The sequence below is a fragment of the Ursus arctos genome, unplaced genomic scaffold (genome assembly GCF_023065955.2).
Source record: "Ursus arctos isolate Adak ecotype North America unplaced genomic scaffold, UrsArc2.0 scaffold_21, whole genome shotgun sequence".
NCBI lineage: Eukaryota > Metazoa > Chordata > Mammalia > Carnivora > Ursidae > Ursus > Ursus arctos.
Genome location: NW_026622886.1, coordinates 12614362 through 12630857, shown reverse-complemented (window position 1 = coordinate 12630857; position 16496 = coordinate 12614362). Strand labels below are relative to the sequence as shown.

Genomic DNA, 16496 nt, shown 5'->3' with positions numbered 1-16496 from the left:
ATCCTTGGCTTTTTGATCTTATCCAAGTCTCTTCATATTCTCCCATTCAATCAATTGCTACATCTAATTAGTTTTATCTCCATATTATGTATTAAATCTATTCATTCCTTCCCTTTCTTTCTTGCTGCTGTAGTTTCAGCCCTGGTCAACCCTCACTTTGAGTTTTGTGATAATCTTGTAAGTGGCCTCCCTGCAGCTGTTCTGTCTGCTCTTTCCTTACAGTTGACTTAAAGTTCACATTAGACCTTGTCACTCCTACATAAAAGGCTTCAGGAGCTTGGTAGTGATTACACAAGAAAGCTTGAGCTCCTAAGCATGGCCACACAAGGCTTTGGTGACCTGTTCTTACCTGTTTTTCCAGTCTTATCTCTCACTTCTCCCTCCCTGGCACTTGCCAGTTAATCAGTTGCTTTCTAGGCGTTATGGGGGCTCTCCTGGCCTGTTTGCTCAAAATGACCTCCCTGCTTGGAATACACTTTTCCACTTTTCTCACTTAACTTCAATTTATTCTTGAAGATTCCACTCAGTTATTACCTGTTAAAGAAAGCCTTCCAAGAATGTCTCAAACTTGGACAGAATTCCCTCCCCTGTAGCATTCATACCTACCTCTATCACAGACTTACCATACTCTATGCAACAATGTATTCACATGTCCTTCTCTACCCTCTCAATGATAGATCACAGGATGGCAGGGGTGCTGTCATTCTTATCTTCCAATTCACATTTACTACTTCAAGATAGGAGTCAATTTCTTTCTTTCTTTTTTTATTATGTTATGTTAGTCACCATACAGTACATCATTAGTGTTTGATGTAGTGTTCAGTGATTAATTATTTGCATATAACACCCACTGCTCATTACAACACATGCCCTCCTTAATACCCATCACCAGGCTACCCCATCCTTCCACTCCCTTCCCGTCTGAAACCCTCAGATTGTTTCCTGGAGTCCGTAGTCTCTCATGGTTCTCTCCCCCTCTGATTTCTACCCTTTCAGTTTTCCCCTCCTTTCCCTAATGTCCTCCCTGCTATTCCTTATGTTCCACATATGAGTGAAACCATATGATAATTGTCTTTCTCTGCTTGACTTATTTCACTTAGCATAATCCAGTTCCATCCATGTCAATTCAAATGGTGGGTATTCATCTTTTCTGATGGCTGAGTAATATTCCATTGCATATATGACCATCTTTTTTATCCATTCATCTGTTGAAGGGCATCTCGGCTCCTTCCACAGTTTGGCTATTGTGGACATTGCTGCTATCAACATTGGTGTGCATGTGCCCCTTCTTTCATTACATCTGTATCTTTGGGGTAGATACCCAGCAGTGCAATTGCTGGGTCATAGGGTAGCTCTATTTTTAACTTTTTGAGGAACGTCCATACTGTTTTCCAAAGTGGCTGTAGCAGCTTGCATTCCCACCAACAGTGTAAGAAGTTTCCTCTTTCTCCACATCCTCACCAACATTTGTTGTTTCCTGACTTGTTAATTTTTGCCATTCTAACTGGTGTAAGGTGGTATCTCAATGTGGTTTTGATTTGAATTTCCCTGATGGCTAATGATGTTGAACATTTTTTCATGTGTCAGTTAGCCATTTTTATGTCTTTTTAAAAAATTTATTTTATTTGAGAGAGAGAGGTAGAGGAAGAGGGGGAGAATCTCAAGCAGACTCTGTGCTGAGCACAGAGCCAAAGGTGGGGCCTGATTCCACACCCCTGTGATCATGACCTAAGCTGAAACCTAGAATTGGATGCTTAACTGATTAAGTCACCCAGACAGCCCAGGAATCAATTTCTTCATCAGCCTTATGTCAGGGAAACCATTTCCCAAATATTAATCACCTAGAAACCCAAGTCTTGACTACTCAGGTAGAACTCAGACACACCCAGCCCAGAAATCTATCTAAAACAGTCCCTATGAAATAATTTTTTAAGTCAGGTTGAATTGAGTGTGAAAGAACATGTTCTTTGAAGTAGAGACCACATCTAATTTACATAACAATTGATACCAACTTAATCATATGTGACCATGGAGACTATCAATTTTTTATTTGCTCCTCACAAAGAATTTGCTAAAAATCTCTTGGCTAAGTGTTGCCGACGAATTGTCTCTGTCCTGCTCTGGTTCAGATGTGTTTTTCCTTTAATTTCCCACTTTCTGCTGATCCTGTTCTGGGACCTTATGTTCTTATGGTCTCTGATGTTTACATGCAAGACTCATTTCCTCTAATACCATGGTCTCTATTCATTCTCTTCATCTGCACTTGTTCAATGTCCATGTCCAGATTTGAAATAGTGTCTATACCATCTACATTTAAGGAGGGTGTTTTTCCCCAGCACTCTGCCAAATGTTCTCTGACAGCTCTTGATTCTCTAGGTTCTTTTCTTCTCCTTTCCCTACACAACCACAGCAGAAAGTTAGTAAGACAGGTAAAGGGAACGAGGAGGCATATTTGTTTTCTAACGGCTTGTTAATAAATAGGGTTGTTGGATTTAATAAATAAACAAACCTAGGATGCCCAGTTACATTGAAGTTTTAGAAAAACCATGATTTTTTAAGTATGTCTCATGCAATATTTAATACATACTTACAGTAAGGAAAAAAACATTATTTATCTGAGATTCAAATTTTATTTTATATTTTATTTGGCAACCTACTCTTAAGTTGTATTCTTAGACTCAGACACACTTCATGTGAATATTAAACAAGTAGGAATATTTTTCATTTGCACAAGGAAACATCTTCATTCCCACTTTTCCTAAAGCAAAGATGCCCTCTTGTCTATCTTTAATTTCTCTACATGGAACAAGGGCCCATAAAATAGTCATTTTCTTCTTAATTCTACAGTTAAAAATGACATCACAATTATGATGATACCTAGCATCTTGGCACCACATCTGGATTTTAGGGAGTTAGGGGTATTCGGTTCTGTGGGAAACCAGAGGGCATGTTTCCCATCTAAAGGAGATGCCACAACTTGGTCTCAGTTTTGCTATTTGGCAATACAGGTTCAGTATTTTGAGAGTCCAGTTTTTGTTTTCCTCAAAAGAAATGCCAGATATCTTGATTTATTGTGAAAACTCCAGGACTGTAATCATTGATAACCAGTTCAACTGTTAATGGAAACAAATTAGCACAAGGAAAAACAAACACACATGCATACTCTGCATTTGAGTGTCTCCTCCTCTTTTCAGGTAGTTAGCTGATGCTGGAGTCCTGCACTTTGTCCCAATGTCTTGGAGCACAAAGAAAAAGGTTAATCTCTGAGTGAGGCAATTTTGGAAGAGATTCTGATGAAAATGTTCCTTCAGTGGGACAGAAACACAGGTGTCAAGGTAGCAAGATGATTTTTCTACACATCTTTCTGAGTTTTCTCTTTTGCTGTCCACCAGTTAAGCAGGCAGTGGGATCTTATTTCCCTTTCTCGGAGTTTTATGGTAGGGAACAAAGGATGTAAACAATGACCTTTTCTGGCTTTTGTTTTCAAGATTCCATGCCATTCAGGAAATTTTCTAAGGTTGCAGTCTAGAGAGTTTGAGGAGAGAAAGAATGGCCCTGAGGGAACCATAAAGAGTGAGATTCTCCCAGACTAAAAAAAAATAATTCTCAGACAGTAGAAAGGGGCAGAGGTTTGTGGTTTCTGTGAGCAGTGGACAACATCCTTCTCCTTACCACCCCTCCCTGGCAGTGCTTCAAGGAGGTGGCTGGATCCCGAAGGGAACAGTGGCAGAGGAGGCCAAGAGTAAACACTGGGCTCCCCAGAGGCACGTCACAATCCCACGACCTGAGGAAACCATCTGAATAGAAAAAAACACAAATCACAGAATGAATTGGTCTCTACTGTGATTGGTGAGTAAAGGGGCTTCCCTGTTTCAGGGTGCTACTTAAGACCCCAGAGCTTATCTAGTGCCAGAGTGAGAGGAGATCCCAAAATGATCATGGTTGAATACCCTAACTGCACAGTGTAATGGGGACTTAGAACTGAAATTAGTTAATTTCTAAAACATGAGGGAATAGGCACAAAGGAACAGGAATATTCACCTGAGTGTATGGATAGAGGTCCCTATCTACAATCCCTTGATACTTCTCAAACAAATGTCTAATTTGTAAATAACGTTATTTGTACCTACTCTGGTGGCAACAGCTCAGAGATTTACTAGTTAGACATTTCTCCTCATTCAACATATAGGGCGCACTTAGTCAAAGTTGGGCTTTTTCACAGACTAAAATATAAAAACATAGAAACTCTTGGATTACTTAGCATAACAAATGCCTGTGCTTTTGCCAGAAAATGTTAAGTATTCACCACTAGGTAACTCACCTAAAGTATTACTTGCTAAATCCTGACCTCCTGATGCATGTTCCCCCAAACCAACAGAGAGTGTTAGCTGTATTTAGTACGTGTCTGTAGTTTAGCACTTACAATTAATCTTCATACCAAAGGAACTTATGACATAACAATAACGATGATTATGATAACTATAGCATATAATAATAATAAAATCATGGTATTAGAATAAGGTATGATAATTTGTTATATTATTAAGTAAATAATTATTATTCAATCTTATTTACAAATGAGGAAAATAAAGCACAAGAGGTAAAATAACTCATTCAAGATTACACAGCTAGAAAGTTCTAGAGCTAAGCCTGAAATCTGAATGTTCTGACTGGCTACAGAGACTGAAGCCACTCCCCATATGCTGTCTGGCCTCTCCATAGGTTTTTCCTGCTTCCTGAATACTCTGGACTTGACCAGTTTAGCCTCCCCATTCTATGCTCTCAGGCTGCATGTATGTTTCCTTCATGGTGTTTATCATAGTTTATAAGGATTTGATTATTTTCTGTCTCCCTTCTAGATTGTGAGCACACAAAGGTAGGGAAGCTGGGAAGGTTTGACTCACTGAGGCCAGGACAGCTGTCTTTGCAAACACTTCCTCCTCTTGTCCACAGTGATAGAATTATAGCCGGGCACATGACTCCCAGCTACCGATGTCACCCAGCTTCCCTTGTAGTTGTGTGTGGCCACATGATTAAGTTTCTACAAATAGAGTGTGGGCACTTTTATTTTCCCTTTCTGTCCTTGCCAGCTGGAATCAATTGTGACCCAGTGTCCACTGTACGGAGGATGCAAGGCAAAGCCTCAGAGAATGGTAGAGAGGAGGGAAGAAACCTGAATCTCCAGATGACCAAGTGGAATTTAACTACCCACCGACCTGTACCTTACCTCAAATTGTCATATGAGAAAGAAATTCACTTCAATCTTCTTCAAACCACTGAATTATTTTGGTTCTCTTTGTTACAGTAGCCTAGCCTCACTCTAACTCCCCACCACATTTCTAGAACTTAGCGAAGTATCTGGCACAGAGCAGAGGCTCAACATATATCGGTTGGATAACCCGTTGCATTTGTTGAGTAACCAACATGGATAATTGTGTCCCAAACTCCTTGAAAGTTGGGACTGTGTCTTCCACTTGTTTTCTTCCACATCAAGCACAACATTGAACCTATAGTAGGTGACCAAAGAATGAATGGAGAAATGAGGGAGAGAAAAATATTGGTCATGATTATGTTGATATCTGTATGTCTTTTCATATCTTGCCAGCAATAGAAATATTTTTCAAATGGTTATAATTTATTCTTATATGAAAAGGAATTCAACCTGAAGCTCATGTATGAGGTATTTTCATGTAGATTAATTATCAAGCCAAAATAATTAGGAAAAGTTAAGGCACTATATCATGTTTAATGGACTTGGAGTTAGGCGACCTAGATTCTAGTTCTATTTCTAGGTCTGTGATCTTGGAAAAATCGCCTAGTTATCCAGGCATCAGTTTGCACATCTACATATTCATGAAATGAATAAAAAAGTTTCTCCTTGAAGGTTCCTTCTAGTTCTAAAAGTTTATCTTTCTATATACTACATACTTTTTATTTTCTGACAATATCTTGCTTCATATTCCTTAGATTCCAACTCCTTCTAATGACTATTCTGTGATTCATACAAATGATAATTTCATTTTTTCATTATCACATAATGAAAAATAATTACTCTGATCCAGGCACTGTGCTAGGCATGTTAGGTGCACTTAACCCTCACAGTAACTCTGTTAGTTAAGGTGAGCAAACTAAGCCTCATAAAGGTTAAATGTTTTCTTAATATTCCATAGCTAGTAAATGCCAGGTATAGGTACCAAGTCCAAGTCAAATTGTTTATCAATTCATTCATCAATATATTCATTTAGCAGCTATGTATTGAACACCTACTATGTGTTAGTACAAGTCACTGTTTGAGGTGGTAGAATCACAGCAGTGAACAAGACAGACATGGCTCTACCCTCATGAAGCTTAAATCCTAGCTTCCTAGCCTGAGGTGGGGCAGACAGTAAATAGGTAAAGACACAAATAAGGAAATTTCACATAGTAATAAGTTTAATGAAGAAAATAAGATAAAGTAGTATGACAGGGGCATAAGTAGAAATGGGTTTTTAAAGGAGAATCTAGAGGTCTATTTTAAGAAGATGAACTTCCAGATGCGTCTTTCATATCTAAGAGAACACACTCCTATTGCTACTACTGGTAATAATAATTGCTATAACTTATTGAGTGTCTACCATGTTCTTGGAACTGGTATATATTCCTTAAATGTGTCAACTCATTTAATCTTTAAAAGAATCCTGTGAGGCATTATTCCTGTTTCATAGATGAGGAAACAGGTCCTTAAATTTCCAAAGTTCTGAAGCAAATAAATGTCAAGTAAGGATTCAAAATCAGGCACTCTGACTGTATGGACCCCATGCTTACTTCTCTTCTATTCTCTATCTGGCTAGTGGACTGTTAGAGGAGTGAGAAGTCCAGAGACAAAGCCAAGATAGGCAGTGTTGTGAGTGTACATATGGCATTAAGACAACTGGACAGGATCAAATGACAGAGAGACAGACAGAAAGGCAAAGAAAGCCAGCCTGGAGTCCTGAGGCACACCAGGATTTCAAGGCCAGATGGAAAGACTGGGAGATGGCAGGGAGGGGATGAAACTAGGAGAAAGTGGAGTTAACAGTAGCCAAGAGAAGAGATAAATATTTCAAACAAGGAAGGTGGTCCTTATGTGTAGATTGTTGCTGAAAAGCCAAGTAAGATAAGGACAGGGAGGTGACAACATGGAGGACAGTGTTGAACTTGGTTATGAGTGGCCTGGTTGTGAGGGGACAGCCACCTGACTGCGGTTCTGGAAAGAATGTGAAGTGAGGAAGTGGGACACACATATAAATATATGTAAATAACTCTTTAGAGAGTCTTGCTGTGAAGGAGATCATGAAATGACATGGTAAAAAGAGGAGGATGGATGGTCAAAGGAGGGAAATACATGCATGTATACATGCCTACATGCTCACATACATATTTTTAAAAATATTTTTATTTATTTTTTTATTTGAGAGAGAGAGAAAATGATGGGGGGAGGGGTAGAGGGAGGGGAGAAGCAGACTCCCCACTGAGCAGAGAACCCAACACAAGGCTCAATCCCAGGACCCTGAAATCATGAACTGAGCCTAAGGCAGACACAACCCACTGAGCCATCCAGATGCCCCTACATGCTCATATACATATTAAAGATGGGGGACACTAGAGCATGTTTGGTTTCTCTGATTCCTATTCCATGCTCTCAACCTCCATGCCACACTATCCCCATAATTACATTAAATGAGAAATGACTAAACAGGCTTTTTAATGGACTGAAATGGACTCCACATGTAATTGATTAAAAACAACAAAGTTATAAAGCTATGTCAATGATGTAAAAGCAGTCCTTGGTGCTGGAATCACATTGTCAATTTCTTCATCCCTCCATGTCACTTACCCATCACACAGGCAAATAGGAATTCAAGGAGTGGCAGGGGCCTCCAGTGCATTTTCATAAGTTTGCCCCTAGGATATCTGTTTTTGAATTACAATTTCAGCTTCAGCCTTCCCTTAGCTGTGTGACATCTGTGCTTGGGTAGTTTTGAAAGCCAAGAAGTTGCTTCATCATTTGGGAATTGAATTCTGTATGTGCACAGTCAAACCTTAGTCAAAATAGAAATAAAAGCTGTGTTTATGTACACATTGACATTAGACTATTCATTCAGTTGTTTATCCAGCAAACATTTATCGAGTGCCTACTCTCTGATGAACACTGTGCTAGACACTGATTATATAAAATGGAGAGGGCCTCTCATGGGTGGAGATAGAAAGAAACCTTTTACAACTAGATGTCATAGAGCAAACCAAATGCAGTGTTGGTGACATCACAAAATTCAATGGTGCCCTTTTAAGTGGAAGCAGTCTGTGTGTGAGAGATGTATGTGTGTGTGTGTAGTCTAAATGTACCTATGGGAAGGGGAAGTTTGAGCTGGGCCCTGAGGGTGATTATGATACACCTGGCACAGGGCACAGTGTAAAACAAAGGCACCTGGGCACATCAGTTGGGTTCATGATTTGAGCTGCCAAGTATGTCTACAACACTGCAAAGGCAAATGGGTGGTGAGGAGATCTGAGTGGTGGAGAATGGTTGTAGGTAAAGTAGCAGGACCTAAGGCTAGAAATGTAGGTTGGCCCAGATAATTCATTAGTTCATTCATTCATTTATTCATTCATCTTTCCATTCACTTAACAATGACTTTTGGAGGCCTACTTGGTACCAGGCACCTGTGCATGTTGTTAAGGATGCAGTGGTGAGCAAAAATGGACACAGTCCCTTCACACATAGAGCTTTTAGTCCAGTGTGTGAAGAACATTGGCTGCTGTGCTAGTTACAAATTTCAATTTTTATTTTATTTTTTATTTTTTATTTTTAAAGATTTTTTTAAATTTATTTGACAGAGATAGAGACAGCCAGCGAGAGAGGGAACACAAGCAGGGGGAGTGGGAGAGGAAGAAGCAGGCTCATAGCAGAAGAGCCTGATGTGGGGCTCGATCCCATAACGCCGGGATCACGCCCTAAGCCGAAGGCAGACGCTTAACCGCTGTGCCACCCAGGCGCCCCAAATTTCAATTTTTAAGAACTGTAAATAAGATCTTTGCAGTATTGATGATCAGATCTGTGTTATGAAAATTCAACTCTGGAGGTCATGTGGAGGACGGACTTGAGAAAGGAGAAAGTAGAAACAGGGACATTACTTGTGAGACTGGTGCAGTGGTCTCAGAGAGGAACGCTGAGGAGGGAAATCAGGGCGACATAATGGAGCATGCTGGCGCTCAGCCATTTATGACCATTTTATTCATTCATTTAGGAAATACTTTTTGAGAGACAGCATAGCAAAGCTGTTACCATGGGCTTTGGAGCTGCATCTGGGCTCTGCTGTTGATTATCTGGGCAAACTTAGCAAGTTATTTCATCTCTGTGCTCAGGTCTTTTAATCTCAAAATCTGACATGACAATAACAGTGCCTACCTCTGCTGGCTTGAATAGTGTCCCCCCAGATTCATGTCTTCCTGAAACTTCACCATGTAACATTATTTGGAAATAGGGTCTTTGCAGATATAATTGGTTAAATTAAGATGAGCTCATACTGGAATTGGGTGAGTCTTAATCCAATGACTGCTGTTCTTATAAGAAAACAAACACAAGGAGAACACCATGTCACAATGGGGGCGAGACTTAAGTGATGCCACTGTAAGTCACAGATGCCAGGCATAGCCCATCACCACCAGAAACTGGAAGAGGCAAGGAAGGATTCTCCCCTATAGATGTGAGAGGGAGTATGGCTCTGCCAATTCCTTAATTTAGGAATTCTAGTCTTTAGTCCAGCCTGTGGACTTGAGAACTGTGAGAGAATACATTTCTGTTGCTTTAGGCCACCCAGTTTGTGGTAATTTGGTATAGTAACCACAGGGAACTAATGCATAGTTTGTGGTGAAGATTAAATTTGTTAATACATGTAAAGTGCTTAGAACAGTGGCTGTATGTAGTATGTGTTCAATAAAATATAGGCCATTATTATTATGTGCCTGACACTATTCTGTTGCAGTCTCCTGGCTAGGCTCATTTGGTTAGGAAAATGTCCCATTGAACTAGTTGTTGGTAATTATGTGTGAGTAGGTGCTTGAGTGGGTAAAAATGATGTTTGACAATACCCTTATCAAGAAAACTTTTCTGGAGAGATGGCCCATTTCACAAGGCATCATATTCTTTTAAAAGCAGAATCTAAATGGCAAGTTTTTATTCTTTTTGATGGCTTAGTAATATTCCATTGTATATATATACCACACAAAACTAGAGGGTATTATGCTAAACAAAATAAGTCAGAGAAAAACAAATACCATATGATTTCACTCATATGTAGAATTTAAGAAACGAAACAGATCATAGGGAAAGGGAAGGAAAAATAAGATAAAAACAGAGAGGGAGGCAAACCATAAGAGACTCTTAACCATAGAGAACAAACTGAGGTTTGCTAGAGAGGTGGGTAGGGGGATGGGGTAATTGGGTGATGGGCATTAAGGAGGGCACTTGATGTAATGAGCACTGGATGTTATATGCAACTGATGAAATCACTAAATTCTACCCTGAAACTAATAATACACTATATGTTAACTAAATTGAATTTAAATAAAAAGTTAAAAAAAAAATAAAAGTAGAATCGACACCCTTTGTCATTCACTCAATACATTTCTGTCCGCTCTTGGGCACAAAGGCTCCTATTCTCCCCTGCAGTCACCTAGAGAGTAACTGTATTAGTTTGCTGGGGCTGCCATAACAAAGTAGCACAGACTGGGTGACTTAAACCACTAAAATTTATTTTCTTATAGTTCTGGGGGCTGGAAGTCCAAGATCAAGGTGTTGGCACATTTGGTTTCTCCTGAGGCTTCTCTCCCTGGTTTGAAGATGGCAGTCCTCTCACTGTCCTCACATGATGTTTTGTGCGTGGGAATCCTTGGTTTCTCTTTTCGTGTGTCCAAATTTCCTCTTGTAAGGATATAAGTTAGATTGGATTAGAACTTACCCTAAAATGGCCTCATTTAACTTAATCAATCACTCCTGTAAAGTCTCCTATCTTTAAATACACAGTGTGAGGTATTGGGGGTCAGGACTTCAGCATACAAATTTTGACACACAATTCAGTTTCTAACAGTAGCCTAGGGCACTTCAAGTTCTATGGTTCAGTCATTGGCTAGAAGCTGTTTGCTCATCTTATGAAGTTCTTATGACCCAGAAAGACCCGGATCAAAGATTCCAAGTTCTCTGCCTGGATTGGCAGGAAGTGGAGTGAGAAACAGGGAGAGGGCCTGGTGTGGTTTCTGGAGGGGCTGTGTGTGGGGGGGCACCAGGGTACTGTGTGAGAGATGGGACCTTTGTAATTGCCCGTTTCTGTGTGTGCATGCCCTCCAGACTGTTATTTTCTGGAGGGCAGGGACCATTTCTATCTTGTTCATCTTTGAATTCCCTGATGCCACATAGTTGGCATATTTGTGGAATGAATGATTCACTTTTGCAGCCTTTTCCCTATGTGAAAGTTACTTTCCATGTAATGAAAGCAAATTCTTTCTGCATCTAGAAACCTTCACCATCCTCCAATCTTGATCTTAAAGAGGCCTGGTCTTATTTTTTCTCTTCGGAAATGTTTAATGCTCACAGATGTAGGCACTGTTTATGGAAGGTTTACCATGCTCCAGGTACCATGCTAAGGGCTTCACAAATATCTCAGTCAATCCTCATGGCAACCCTGTAAGGTGGGTGTTGCTTTATTCATTTAATAGGTAAAATATCTGCCGCTCAGAGAAGTGAGCTTCCTGTTCCAGGTCACACAAGTGGCAAGTGACTGCTACATAGGTTTGAAACCCAGGTCTCTCTGGCTCAAAAACCCAGGCCCTTAACCACCAGGCTTTTCTGCCTCACAACCAGCATTCCTGTCTCAGATTTGTCAATGCTTGTGGTTTTTCAGAATGGATTCCCAGGGATAGCCAGGCTTTCTTACCATTTAGGTCAAGTGATTTGATTTGATTTGATTCATAAATGTATTACATGAAGATATACTTTGTTAAGCCAAATAATAGTGACACTTGTTTTATAAAAACCTTTGCTTAGAACCCATGATTCTAGGGAAGAAACCTCCAAGTGACACCAAGCTTCATCTTCCCTTTCTTTCAGCATTTGGTCTGTGTGTGTGTGTGTGTGTGTGTGTGTGTGTGTGTGTGTGGCAGGGGGGTAGACATGGTGTTTAGGTCCACACACAGATGAAAATTCACAAAAGGAGCCTGGTTTGTATTTCCTTTGTCAACAGACTCAAACTACAAGATTTTTCTCTTTTTTTTTCCTTTTCTTTGCTTTTCTGCTGCTGCTTCTTTTTTAACCAGTTTGTCTTATTGTCTTAATATTGTGTGGACACAGTCCTGGTGATACCTTAGGATGAGTTTGGTATTCTTCAAGATCTAAACACAATGGGGGTGACTTAAGGACAGAGTTTCAGCTTTGCTTCTGACTCTCCTTGGTTTTGTGGGTTTTACTTAATGTTATTTGAAAGTTTTTTTGTGTGTGTGGTTGAATATATACTATAACTTGTTCTTTTGTGACAACAAGATTTATACTGGCGGTGTCTCTCATACCACTGGAAACTGGAAGGAAATCTACAATGTGAACCTCCGAGAGTTTTAAAAAGACAGCAGCCATTATTCAGTGGTGATGGGTTCAAGCTGCCCTTGAGCCTAGTTACAGGCTTGTGCTCCATCCCGGCTTACCAGTGAGGTCAGTGTGCAAATGGTCTGTCAGATATTTAATACATCACATATGCATTTAGACCACTCCCCTGCCTTCTTCTTAATTAAGATTTCTTCAGTGAGTAAGACTTCAGGGGAAAGAAAAGGATCTGATGGACCTGTATTAAATACCAATTTACTTCCCAAGTTTCTGAGTTTTTTTTCACTTAAATTAACTTGGCCTGAAAGACGAAGGGATTTGAACAGAGTATAGAAGCTAGTGTTCCATTTTGTATATCATTTTGGCTCCAGGGAGCTGCTCCTGGTAAAAATGAGCCTGTGAGATGTAGCTGTTTTATGCAAGGGCTAACAATACTAGTCTTTTATAAATCATAAATCCTCTTAACCTCAAACAATTTGGAGCCACCAACTGTAATCTATAAGGTTTCAACTCACAGGGATTTCATTTCTTCTCAGTGCCTTTTAGGCCATTAGGCAAATATTTATATGAAGTTCTCAACTATTAGGGGATTTAAAATCATTTTGTGTGGGATAGAAATTTCTGGTCTATACCTCCTCAGTTGAATTTTTTGATATGAGTTTTATGCTTTCCCTTTTGTATTTTCTGCAGTTTTGACAACCATTTGATTTAATTTCTTTTAGATATAATTTGTAATAGAAAAACCTTAGGTTTTTTTGGTTTTGTTTTGTTTTCATGAGGAGAATGGTGAGGTAGACTAATTATCATTGCATAAGTCTTTCTTTTGGTAGTTTTCCCTGTACCATGTGTTTCTGTTTTTGAAAATAAATAGTAATCAATGATAATTATTACTTGACACTGAAGCAATTAAGATCCTTTAGCATAAGCAGTAGCAAACAACTCTAGGAAACTTGAGCAGAAAAGGAGTTTATTGGGTACTTATAAAATCAAGGAGAGGGCTAGGGGATTGATCTCTGATGAGTAGAGAAATCAGAGCAAGACTGTGCAGTCAAAAGCAGGAACTATTGAACAAACCCATCAGGATGCGACTATGGAGTGAGACAACCAGTGAGCACCAACTGTTTACTCCCTCCCTCCCTCCCGTGTTATCACTCTGGGCAGATTGACTGCAGTCCTGGGAGACAAGGCCTGATTAGGATGCTTCATCCTTGTCTGGGGAGAGATGGGGTCTGTTCTCTGAGATACCCCAAACCTCTAACAATCCATATAATGGAATCTCTCTGAAAGGAAATAGGGCACTGTTAGGAAAGAGAACTGAATGCTGAGCAGCCAAAAACAACATCTACTTATTGCTTAACATCACACTTAGAGAAATAAGCGAAAAAAAAAAAAATCCATTCTCTTCTCAAACCTAGTGCAGGAATTCCAAGAAATTCAATAAGTCTCTTTGCAAATTAATTTTACCTCAGTGAGAAGAATCTGATCATCTTAGATTCAATTCAGTGAAACAATTGTGAAATCCCTTTGGCTTCAAAGTGGAGAGAATCCCAGGAACAATACCCTTGATTCAATTCCACACTGTAAGCTGGGCAGTTTAGAAGAATAGCCTGGGTTTTCCTCCAAGCCCTAATGAAAGTTAATGATCAAGAACTGGGCTACATGCTTTTTTATGGTTGCTTATTATGAGCTATTTAACTTTTACAGCTTTATTAAATGTTTTATGGAAAGGTTTATTTCATGTTTTATTACAGCTTTGTAGGATGGCCATGTTTGGCTAAGAAGCCTGACAGATGAGCACAGATATTTTGCAAATATTGCTGGTAAGCAGTTTCTGGGCAAAATCACGGTTCATTTTGACATTCTGTGGAGGTTGGGTGGGAGTGTTCTCTTTAATGAAGCCCAGTAGAGCTGGGTGACATGATGGGAGGGGAGTAGAAAGTAGAAGAAGAATACCCCACATTCTGATTTTTTAGATGGAAAAAATAAATTAATTAAAATAAAATATGGTATAGAAGTCCATTTTGGCTGAAAGTGAACATTTGAGTTAAGAACCCCTCCCCTGAGTCAAAATACATCTAGCTGGTATTAAATGTGCTTTATAAAACTAAAAATAATATTTTACAGTGTGTTTATTTCATTGTTACAATAAACTCATGAGGTGGGTAAAAATAATAATAATTACCATTACAAGGTGTTCTAAGCCTTTTTCTAAGCACTTGACATTTGATATCTCATTTAATCCTTACGATAATATTGACACCATTTTATAGATAGGAAAACTAGGACTTCTCTAAGTTTCCTAAGCATTTGAGTCCAAGTCCAATTTATGTCTCACTCTGTCACAGAGACCTAACTGCCTGATAGTTTGATGTGTGGGCTATTCAATTATCAATCGATCTCTGAGACATCTTTTTCTTATTTTTCTACAGACAACATAAAACATAAAAGCTATTGAGGATATGCATTCTAAGGCTATAGTCACACTGGTTCACATCTCCAGATTCTTGGTTCCCATTTGCCACCTTTGCTGGGAAATATGGGCTGTAAGTTGAACTTCTCCCTACAAAGCAAGAATCTAGCTATTTGGAAATCAAAGTCTCATGCAAAGAATCCTAAATACTTGCCTAATTTTTATGAAAAATCCAAATTTTGTTTTTCCCCTCCTAATTTTGTTGATGTTGCAATGAGGAATTGAGCTGAAATGTCATTCTTTGTAAAAGCATTTCATATCTACTCCTTAGACTACTTGGCTTTGTGTAACATCTCATGTGTTTAGAATATAACACAGTATTCAACCTATCATTAATTGAGAGCCTACTTTGTCTCAGAGACTGTGATGGGTACTTTACATATGTTGTCACACTTCATTTAATTGTCACCACAACACTAAGTAGTGAGTATTATCATCTTTCTACACATGAGGAAACTGATACTAAGAGAGTTTATGAGGCAGATATGGGTTTCAAACTTAGGTCTCTGCCTCCAGGACTCAATTGTCTTTCCTGAACGCCATGTGGACTTTTTCTGGTAGTGAAAGAAGGACATGTTTCAGGATGTCCAAGTTAAGCTCACTGGGGAAGTTTTCTAAAGTGTTGTGACATTTAAGTCAGGGAGATATTTGTAGACAGGTGTCCTTTATTGGGACTATAAAATAAAAAGCTTTTGGCTTTATTAATAGTAAAGTCTCCCATCTCACAATTTGATTGTACTACCCTCTTCTCCCTACTCTGCAGATCCTCTCTCTTCTGTTGCTCAAGCAGCAATCTCAGTCCCTAGGGTGAAGTCCAAAGAATTTACCAGGCACATTTAGGGCCCGAAAGTTGATATGATTCTTGAAACTTGGCATTTGTGTGTGAGTTCATGTGTATATGTATGTTTAGTTACATGGGTGTGGAGTAAGGTATGAACAGGAGACATTATCCAAAGGGACATGTATATGTCTTATGTGTCCATATGTGTCTTTCTGTTGGGAAAGGGGAGTGTAAAATCAAAAAGTGTGTGTGTGTGTGTGTGTGTGTGTGTTAATAAAGTTTGTGTGTATAAGGGATGATTATGTGGTCATGTGTATATTTGTTAATGATTTGTGTGTGTAATCACAGAAATGAGCATGTAAACTGGGAGAGTATATGTGCTCAGGTGGAAGGGAAGAAATATCCAAATCCCAGGTTCAAAATTCAATTGAGGAAAATGTATGAATTCATACAGTTCAAAATATATACAATGGAATATTACTTGGCCATCAAGAAGAATGAAATCTTGCTATTTGCAATGATGTGGATGGAACTAGAGGATATTATGCTAAGCAAAATGTCAGTCAGAGGAAGACAAATACCATATGGTTTTACTTATATGTGGAATTTAAGAAACAAAACAGATCATAGAGGAA

The 16496-nt window shown here is 39.1% G+C and overlaps 1 long non-coding RNA gene across 1 annotated transcript in view; it reads left to right on the top strand.

Annotated features, from left to right (window-relative positions):
• The window catches only part of LOC125282668 (uncharacterized), an 87901-nt gene extending 71405 nt beyond the window's left edge, over nt 1–16496 (top strand). Inside the window, exon 3 of the long non-coding RNA XR_008960788.1 lies at nt 1–16496. This exon is cut by the window's left edge and continues 19959 nt beyond it. This is a non-coding gene — a long non-coding RNA (uncharacterized LOC125282668).